Below are 10000 nucleotides of genomic sequence, written 5' to 3' on the forward strand. Positions count from 1 at the left end.
TGGTTTTCCTCTCGTTCAGCCCTTCTCGTTTTCGTTTTTCCTAATCCACCCGTTTAATGACTTAGACCATCTCGCGCGTCCTGTGCGCGCGGTGTACGCTGGAGCTTACTTTTTTTTTTCTCTCAAATTGATCGCCTTTTGTTTGCCCTCTTTTTCCGGGGGTTTCTTTCGGTTTGGGAATTGATCATTGCATATCTTTCGGTTTTCTTTTTACATTTCGAATTCGAAGACAAAACTCATAAATTATGCTCCAGTGGATCACCATCGCATACATATCTACATACATAGTCGTTTGTCGATGTTCTGCTTTCACATCTGTAGCTCATCCCGTAGTAGAATAGTCTGGTTTTCTGGTTACTCCCATCTACCTCATCGCTTTAGTCAACTCTGCAAAGCATCCCAACTCTGGCCCTAGCCACGGTTTTCGATGAATGGACAGTTCATTCGTGATCTTGCTGCTGCTGCTGTGGCTCTATTTTAATGTACTTCCAGGTTCCAGCTCAATATTGCCTACATTATGCACGTACTGTGAGAATATTAGGGTTTAGTTTGGAGTGCCGTGACATATCATGTTCCGGGCCTTTCCCGATACGCTCATTGTTCTGCCTGAAACAAAGGAATTTCATCAACCAGGAATAGGAAATAGAGGACGATGAGACGGAATTCACAGAACATTAACGGCAATGAGTCTTTTAATTCGTTGCGGCTACCATTCACATACCATTCCAACAAGGGATCGTAAGAATGTCGAACAGAATATCTGTCCGTGGTCGTTCCCGTCCGCTCTGAATTCTGTCGAGCAGCAGCATACTGTTGTCAAGATTGAACGCCATCGATTGATTTGCATCGGTCCAATAGCGAAGCATCGCGTTCACCCGGTTTTGGATTACAGCAACAGCGATGCAACAGGAATACAGGGGAAGTGAGCGAGCCCATAATGGACCATTGAGCCGCAAGTGAGGTGAAAATGATGCTCGATGAGGTAGGGCTGCTTAATTAACTTTTGAATGGCAGCATCCATCCTTCCGCCGGGTTGTTGAAATTCATGTGACTTTCATCATCACAAAGAGGCCACGAGTGGAGAGGAGAGGTTTGCTGGCATTTAGTTAATTGATATCCTCCTTTTCTCTCTGTGGAGCAGCAGCAGTTCCCCTTTGTTCGTATGATTTCGCATGCAAAGCGCTAATGATGGATAAGGTGCGCGGCATACCGAGCTCGCGCTCGCGCTCAACACCATCGCGATGTCCTGCATTATTAAGTGACTTTGCCTGCTCCACCCTGCTGCCCATAATTCACACGGCAAGGGGGCTTAAAATATGCAAAAGCGCATCGGTGGTGAAGGAAAGAGGAGGGCACTCCCGGATACACACCGAAGCCACAAACACTCTGGCAACCGGACACTCCGGTTGGTTGCTCTGGACCGGACCGGATGGTTAAGCGGCTCGTTGTGTTAGCTGCTGGTGTTAGCGTCCCCCTTTTCACCCTGAAAACCCTTTCAACCCTCCCTCCCCCATACGGTGGAGGTGGTTGATTTCTCATGCATGGCGCAACAGCATTTCTGAGCCGTGCCGTGCCGTGCCGTGGTTTAAGGACGCGGTTGGGGACGTGCAAAGAGCAACAACGGACCACCACCAAAGCCTGGGGTCTGGTGGTCGCAGCTGGTAATAAGGAAATTAATTATTTTCGTGTCCTTCCACGACGTCCACAGCGGTGGGGGAGCTCTACGGGAACCGAGGGATGGCCACTTTTTAGCCCTTTTTATTGAGGGTCAGCGGCACCGGTCTTGTCCGGTGCGAAAAGCGGAACGAGTCGAGCACTAGGAAGCACTTTTTAGAATTGACCACCACCCCGTACCACGGACCGGAGGCCTCGATGTGTGTGCCGGGGGTTGCCACGTGGCCAGCATACGAATTGTCTTCGAAAAGGGGGAGGGGGGGGGGGAGGTTTTGCGGACGAGCTCATATGTGGCGAGCATGAAATGATGCTCGGTGGCCGGTGAGCCGGAAAAAAATAATTCCAAAACATTAACCCCACCCCCCCCCCCCCCCCTGGTCGGCGGTGGTGGTGGCGTCGCGTGTTACGCAACGGCAGAGCCCGAGTTCCTGGGAGGTCCTGGGAGTCGGCATAATTCCATGCATATCTCATGCTACGTCCGTTTTTTCACTTTTTCTTTTTTTCTCCGTTTATATTTTTTCGTTGCTCGTGTCCGCGCTCCACGTTTGAATCACATTTGAGGCTCGCCCTTTTGCTCTCTCTCGCTCGCTCTCTCCAGGGAAGCGAGAGTGGACAACTGTTTGGCCTGTGGCCTTTCCGGTTGGTCGGGGGAAAATGTTGGAAAATGAGCAGCAGCAGCAACAAAAACAGCGGAAAATGTTTTCCCACCTCCTCTCGCTGAAAAAAATCCCCAAAATCAGACAAAACAAGAACGAGCTTTTGATAATCCTAACGGAGGGAAACAAGGTCGAGATAACATCCCTTTCCTCACCCCGCAGCCTCCCATTTGGCGTGCACAATGTCTACAGTTGGTGCTGGTCGCCGTTGTCGCTGCTTCGTTGGTGACGCGGTCGCGTGGCGTCGCCTCGAGGTGAAAAGGATTTGAATTTTTCATCCGAGGAATAACATTTCTCAGACACATACCCACGCAAGCGCGCACCGTGTGCGGTGGCGTAACGCTGGATGACCAAACCGACCCCAAAGGGGAACCTCCAGGGTCGGGGCCCTAGGAGGTTGATTCGCTGTCATTCGGTTGGGATTTTGCGGATGGTGCGATTTCTTTTGCTCGCTCTCTCTCTCTCTCTCTCTCTCTCTCTCTCTCTCTCTCTCTCTCTCTCTCTCTCTCGCTAGAGAGGGCAGTAGGAGCACCGTGTCTTGACGGTACGTCACGTATGCGCCCTGTCCGGACCACGGTGGCCACATTGGGCACCCCGGACACGAGCGATCAAGATAAGAAATGTGCACTATTTGGTTGGAAGTTTAGTGCTCATAAGCATAAGGAGTTCACGTTTGGAGTGACCTCTGTTTTGCTGATTCACCGGATACCGGACAGTTGGTCTTGCCAACCCTTCGAGGTCTGCCATGTGCGACCTGTGGAGTTCAATTTTGAGCAGCTAATTCCGTGGTGAATTCATCGAGGGTTTTTTGCTTGGAAATGGAAGGAGAGACGGGCAATGAAGGTCCTTTGTCAAAGAGATCATCTCCATAATCGAGAATAGGCGCAATGGAAAAGTTTGAAGAAAATGCTGCTCGATAGTGAGAACATCGTCGGATTTGCGTACGAAAGAATGTATGTTGCGAGGAATAGAGTTTGTTATGCAAACAGAAAAAGGGGTTTCTACGCACTCACCCTCTCCTGATCGGAGGCAGGATTAGTAGAAACTCTAATTATCTTGCTGCTAGATGAGCGCACAGCATATTATCAAGCATGTTAAATGGTTTGGCATCCACCACAACGGATCCTCAAACAGACACACGCTGTTATCCATCGAGAACACAAAAACCACTACACTATCTGTGATGTACACACAAAGACACAGCAGAAGCAGAAAGCTTCCGTAATAATCGGAAGTAGTGGCTGCTGACAGAGACTGCCGCTGGTGCTACTCGTGCGGCTCGATGGAAAACAAAAAGCCTCGGATCGCAAGCCAAAGGCAGAGGACCGACAAGGACCTTGGAGTGATAGGCACAGAGCATCTTTCGTCTCTTCCACGTTACGCTGTCGGCGGTAAGCTCCTTTTTTTCCGCTAGCGCGAAGGTTTTTCCACCCAACCATCCGTTTAATGCGCCTCTCTCGTCCGCTCGCTCGCTCGTCCACTAGGCCAAGGACTGACTAAGGACCAAGGACTTTAAGCAACGAGAAATGGGCGACGAGCGCGTCCACCCGTGGGTGTTTCGTTTGGCATGGACGCGTGGCACGGGGGCGTTGGTTTGGTTTGGATAAAAATCACGGAACATCCATCCAAGCCGCTACCGCAAGTCACGTGGCCCGTTGTGGAGGAAGTAAACCATACGTCAGATAAAGTAGCATACGGGAAGGCCTCGTGGCTGCCAGGCGCAGCCTTTAGCAAGATGAAGATAATAGCGACACTGGCGAATGCATGAAGCTGGGCGCACGAAAGCATTTCCGGTGATAGTCCGTTTAGTTGGAGGTTTGTTTTCGTTTCCTTCCTATTTTTTTGTTTTGCTCAAGCACTGACTGCAATGAAATGCCTACGAAGCATCGACAGTAGGACCGCGCGAATTGCAGACGGGGAGACCGATTTATGAGGTCTTTCAGTTCAGGAAAGCTCATTCCAGTGAATGCGTGAAAATGAGTTCGCTTGAGCGCCTCAGTTGTAAGTCAGCGAAGCGCATTCCAGTGCACAACTGCATGCACCACGCCACGGGCAGCTGCATTAAGGGGATCGCATTCATTATTCGCATTTCGCACTCCAAATGCCAGCGTCTTTTCAAACCGGATGCCCTTCATTTTTTTTTGCTCCACTCCGGTACAGTTTACTGAATAGCTTCCGCCCCTCTTTGGTGAAATTCGCGTTGGCACAAAAATGATCCGAAATGTTCTGTCACAACATGAGTTCGAGCGCTCTTGAACCCTCCTGTGACTGGCTGCAGTTGCCCCTGTTTTTATCATCTGCTTAATTGTAATTCCATCGCAAAAGAGGGAATTTAAAACAGAAAAAAGGATCCCGGATCGGCTGGAGTAATGCCGGTGAATCAGATGAAGGGGAATTAATTTTGTAAAATCCCCTACCGTACGGCCCCCCTCCGGCTCAACATGAGCACAATCATTGCTCGTTTATAGCGAACTGATTAAGCTGTAACGGTATCCTTTGAGCCATCCAATCACGGAAACTCTCGGGAGCGAGCAAACAGAGCCAACGTTCGGTCACAATCATAATCAAGCGTGCAATCATAATAAGCAGCAAAAGGGCCACCCCCTCGGTGACAGTTGCCATGCGAGCACCCGGGGCGGAAATCAGGTTCTCGCGAGCGCAACGCCCAGGAGAACGATCATTTGATGGTTTGATGGCAACGCGGTGGCCATGGCGGTTAACGGGACACTTGTTTTGCATGCATTCCCAGGAAAGGAAACTGGGATGAGTTGAAGAAAGTATCAACCGTGCACCGTGGATGATGTTTTGATCGCGCGGAATCCCGGGGCAGCACCGAAGCACGCCGCACGATTCAGTAGCTCCCAAAAGTGAGCCAAGAGAGGAAGAGAGGACCTTGTATGATTGGAGCATACAGGCTCTGGGTTGATGGTTTAGGGAGCATGTCGTAAACATGTCCATAAAATAATGGCTGGAGAGAGGACCACGGCCACAGGGATTGTGCCAGGTTATCGCGCTCATCCAAATCCTGTGTAATGGTGTGTGGTCAGTGGCTGGTAGACCCCGTGGAGGAAAATGAAGAAGAGACCCGGCCGGATGGCTGGCCGGAAGTGGGAACGATTACCTTTTACGCACGGTATGACCACGATGCGTGGTGTGGTGGAGTCATAAACGATAATTCATAAAGCGTACCGATGGTTCGACGTGCTTCGGGGATCTCTCCCCCTCTCCCCCTCTCTAAATTGTGGGGGTAGAATGAAAAAATAAAAATAAAAAAAAGAACGATACGGATTCCCGCGTGCACTTGAATCCGCGGCGGAGTAATTGGAAGTTATGGTTCATGTTTTCGACATAACCAAATTGCTCCCGTGTGAGAATTGGGTGCGTAGGTGTGCCGGTGCCTGGAGACCCTTCAGGCACTCCTACTCCTCCTTCTTCCGCTTGTCTTTAAATGCTGAAATGGAATGCTTAATTTAGAAAACAGTGAGCTTTGTGCTTGTTGGTTTTGGGGCTTGATTTTGGGGCCTCGCAGAAAGAAGGAAGAATCTCATTGGATTGACTTCTCGAGGACCGCTTCCCATTTTCAAAGCACTGCCCCGTGGCCACTGTTGCCCCACTGTAGGCGTAGTAGTCGTGGTAATATCTGGGGCAACAAGTTTGTCTCTTGAGGGAGGACGAGCTCAGGTCGTTCAGGTAAGTCTTCTGTTGCTCCCTACCGCTCACTTGCTCCGTTTTGCGGAGTTCGGTCATTTCGCCAGCGTATGAACGGTCAATGACCAAGGCAAGCAATAAAACCTTCCTCCTCCTGACCTACCCTCCCCATGGGCTCATCTCTTTCCATTGCAAACTTGCAAACGATGGGTGCTTACTACCGTACCCCGGAGGGACTACTCCTCCGCTGGACGGAGCGGTTTACTGCCGGTAATAAAATATTTATCCAAGTAATTCGGCTCTGTCTCTGCTACTACTTCCCACCCCCCTCCCCCCACCCCAGTTGTAAGCACTACCGGCACGTACAGGGAGGAGCAAGTGGAGACCAAAAGTTACAAACTTGGTCCGATCAATCGTCCGCTGATGTTGGATCGATCCCATTAAATGTTGCAACAAGAGTCTCCCTATCTCTTTATTGCTCTCTTTCTCTCTCTCTCTCTCTCTCTCTCTCTCTCTCTCTCTCTCTGTCGCCATTGCTCTTACTAGCGAATGTTGGCACAGTTCCTGGTATCTGTTTCGAATCCCGGGCAGCCAGCGTACCGTAACAAGGGATCCAGTACTCACAAACACAGATACTAAATGCCACAAATTAGAAATGGGTGGCCCTTGCTTTTTCGCGAATTTCGGACGCGGAACAAGGTTTCGACTGGACGGTTTTCGCGACCCACCCGAACAGCCGGAGCGAAGCTGTGGATAAATATATAAATCGGATATTTATTGCAAAAGTTTTGACCCTTGTTTCGCGCACCAGAGCATCCGTGGTATGTTATGTTCAGTGGAAAGGCGGGGGGGGGGGGGGTGGGATATTTTTTTATGATTCTGCGCCGGTCCCTTCGCGTGACCTTCGCGCCGTGGACCAACAGGCCAAACGGAAGGCCAAACAGTAATCAGTTACACTGTGGTGTCATGGCAAGGCCGATCCCCAAGGAAAGGAGAAAAAAAGGGGCCCTGTTATGGTTATGCTTTGTCTTTGAACTCTTCTGAGGGGCAACAGTTTCATCCACGGACCACCAAGCGATCAACCGAAACTCCATCGACAGGTGAACGGCGACGGCGACGATGGAAGGCTGCAGCGGCTGGAGCAGCTCGAAAACAATTAATAATCGTTCCTTCCCGGGGGGAGAGGGGCCACACGTCTATGTGTGTGTTTCGTCAAAAGCTAAAGGTCACTCGGGAGAAGACAACTTTTGCATCTCGCGACTCCGGGGATCCGTGACATGACGCTCACGAGCTCAAGGCTTTCCGCACGGATCGTATTCTTGCCCTTTTCGTTGCTTCGGACCACTTCGGACCTCGGTGGAGAAAAGTTTGTTCGTTCCGTCGGTTTATTTCCTCTTTTTTCTCTCTCGCCCTCGTCCTCACAATAATCCCCAGTGTGATCGAGATGGTGAGAGAGCAAGATAAAGAGTGAGAGAGAGGGAACGACCCCGTGGTTTGGAACTGGAAGTGACCGGCTAGCGGCTGGCCACCGAGCGCCCCGTACCAAGGATAACTTTTGATTAATGTATATTTTTTCCGGTGCTTTGGTGCTGGCCGTAGACGACAGGGCCGCCCGACCAACGCCACACCGTGATTGTGACTGTGAGCCTGATGCTCTTCGCTGGAGTCCGATTCCGAACCGTGAAGTCCCTAGGAGTGCGCCAGGCTGCCGATGATGTGCCAAAAAGGGAAATGAGGGGGGATGCTCTAGGGTCCGGGGGAAAAGTTTAAAAAATTCAATTACCTCTCGGGCACAGATGCCATGTCCATGCCCGAACGACACACGCAGTCTGCGGTGGCAGCTAGCCAGCGGTGAATTCCGAAACAATCTTCCACAAGTGGCATCCCCATTGGTGTGTTGTTGGGGTGCTGCAGCAAGAAGGGGGTGCCCCTGGAACACAATATTTGACTGATAGGCGTTTCATGATTTTCTCGTCAGTCAGTCAGTGAAGTCGCCAACCTTGGCCAACAGTCGCTGCTGATGATCGATAAATGATATGGTAGCGACCGGTGACAAACCGCGCTCGAAGCATTATCATGATGATGATGATGATGATTATGGTGCTGCAAAGAAGTGGAAGAAGCGCGGTGGCCATTTTTGATGCGAAAACAAATGGTGCTTCGAGTGAGTGCGGCGTTGGTTACTTCGGAACTCGCCCCCGTATGATTCATTTATGAGGCCAGCTGTCGGCCCTTTAATAAGTCAAAACAGTTCATACTTTTAGCCCTTTGTAGGTTCGAGCCTTTTGTGGGAAGGATTTCTTTTGAATTTTAAACCATGCAAGGTCAGTGACGCGGTTTGAGTGAGCACCAAGACCTATGAACGTCGAGGGTTCGCGCAATTTACTTAATTCGAAATCTGGCCAACACATGCGGCCCCTTTTTTGGGGGTTTTAGGGTGCCGCATCAATAGCTAAAGTTGCTCCTTTCCGGCTTCCAATCGGACAAAAGCGAAATGCTCGAGCGATGAAACATTCATTCAGGATTCGTTCGTCTTAAATCTTAAATGCCACCGCAGTACCGCGAGCTGCCATGGCTCAAAATAAATGAATGGGTCCGAAATCCCGGTTTCCGGGCGGAGATCAAATCCAATGGAAACTTCGGAAGAAGCACATGTGTGCGTGGGTGCGTTTGCGGGCTTCAGAAAAAGCCGCCCTTTTTGGATTGACCACGCAGCACATCATATGTAGGCGTCGTGTGCGACAATAGAAAGCGAAAAACTTGAGACAAACTTTTGGCGTTTGTTTTTTCCTTCTCCCCTTTTTTCGGGTCTGTTGTTCAAGCACCCCCGCCAGAAGGGAGGCGAGGCGAGGCGAGTGGTTGATGACGTTGGATGTCTTGTTGGAAAGCCTTTTGTTGGAAGCCCTCGCTCGCTCGCTCGCTTGTTCCAAACCGTTATTATTTATGAGAAAAGCATCAACGGAGGGCACCAAAGGGGGTGCCGGGTGGGACCGGGGTTGTAGATGGTGTGCCGGATTTCTAGCTGGCCGCCTTTTTTGTTTTTAGCTCCTGGGTTTTGGCCAGTCGTCTGTCTCGTTAGCATTTTACACGCCAGCACAACGACGGCGACGGCTGTTTGTCAGACAATATGCGTCCTGGTGTTGTGCTGGGTTACTCATTCCATCGCTTGGTCTCGATTCCGGGAAACAGATTGTGGTAGACGACGATGACGACGACGAGATGGCCGTTAAAAGCGCTTCGCATGGTGGTGATACTGCGGAGCTAGAAGTGACTTACACGCCATCAAGTTCTGCCCAAAATTGAAGTCCAAATTCACGTTAGTAAGAAAGCAAAAGAGGTATTTTAGTAACATGTTCCGTGTGCGAAGAACGTACTACCTTCCAGGGAGTTAGAATGCAGAGCGGAGTTGACTAAAGTAGTGATGAACGGTCCCACAATTGAGTTCTCTTCCTTCCAAAAGCCGCCTTCCTGTTGTTTATGTTATGGGAGCTTCATTTAAATTTCACAAACGCACGGCTCTCAGTCCTGGTCTCGCCATGCTCGGTGCTAGCATACCTATACGCCACTTTTGCAACATTCGGTAACAAGCAAGAGAAAGATCGTTTTTTTTTGCATTTTGCTGTACCGTGGCACCATTCGCGTCCGGCACGAAGAGCATTGAAGCTGTCTCGTTCGAGGTGCAGAAGCAGAACATAAAATTCCTTCGACTTGATCCATTTCCCGCCACGGAAATGCGCACCATGCTGTGCGGTTTGTGGAAAAAAAAAATGGTGGTAGAACCCAACCGAAACCGCTAACGAGCGGGAGACCAGGATTCTCCAGGCACCGATAATTGTTTGATTTTTCCCCCCGTTTGTCTTTGCTGTGCTTTGCTTTATTTGATCTCGTGATCAGTGGCGATGCCGCGTAATTATGTTACATCTTTGCAGGAGACATTGCAAGCTTTTGTAGATTCGTTTTCGTTTCCAATCCTCCATCATTTTTGTCGAGCATCACGTTCGGGTTTTGCGGTGCACCCTCGA

At 50.2% G+C, this 10000-nt stretch overlaps 1 protein-coding gene across 1 annotated transcript in view; it reads left to right on the forward strand.

Moving 5' to 3' along the window:
* Window positions 1-10000, forward strand: part of LOC126581459 (neural-cadherin) — a 209809-nt gene that overhangs the window by 54205 nt on the left and 145604 nt on the right. The window lies entirely within an intron of this gene.

This window comes from Anopheles aquasalis, chromosome 2 (assembly GCF_943734665.1).
Source record: "Anopheles aquasalis chromosome 2, idAnoAquaMG_Q_19, whole genome shotgun sequence".
NCBI classification, from domain to species: domain Eukaryota; kingdom Metazoa; phylum Arthropoda; class Insecta; order Diptera; family Culicidae; genus Anopheles; species Anopheles aquasalis.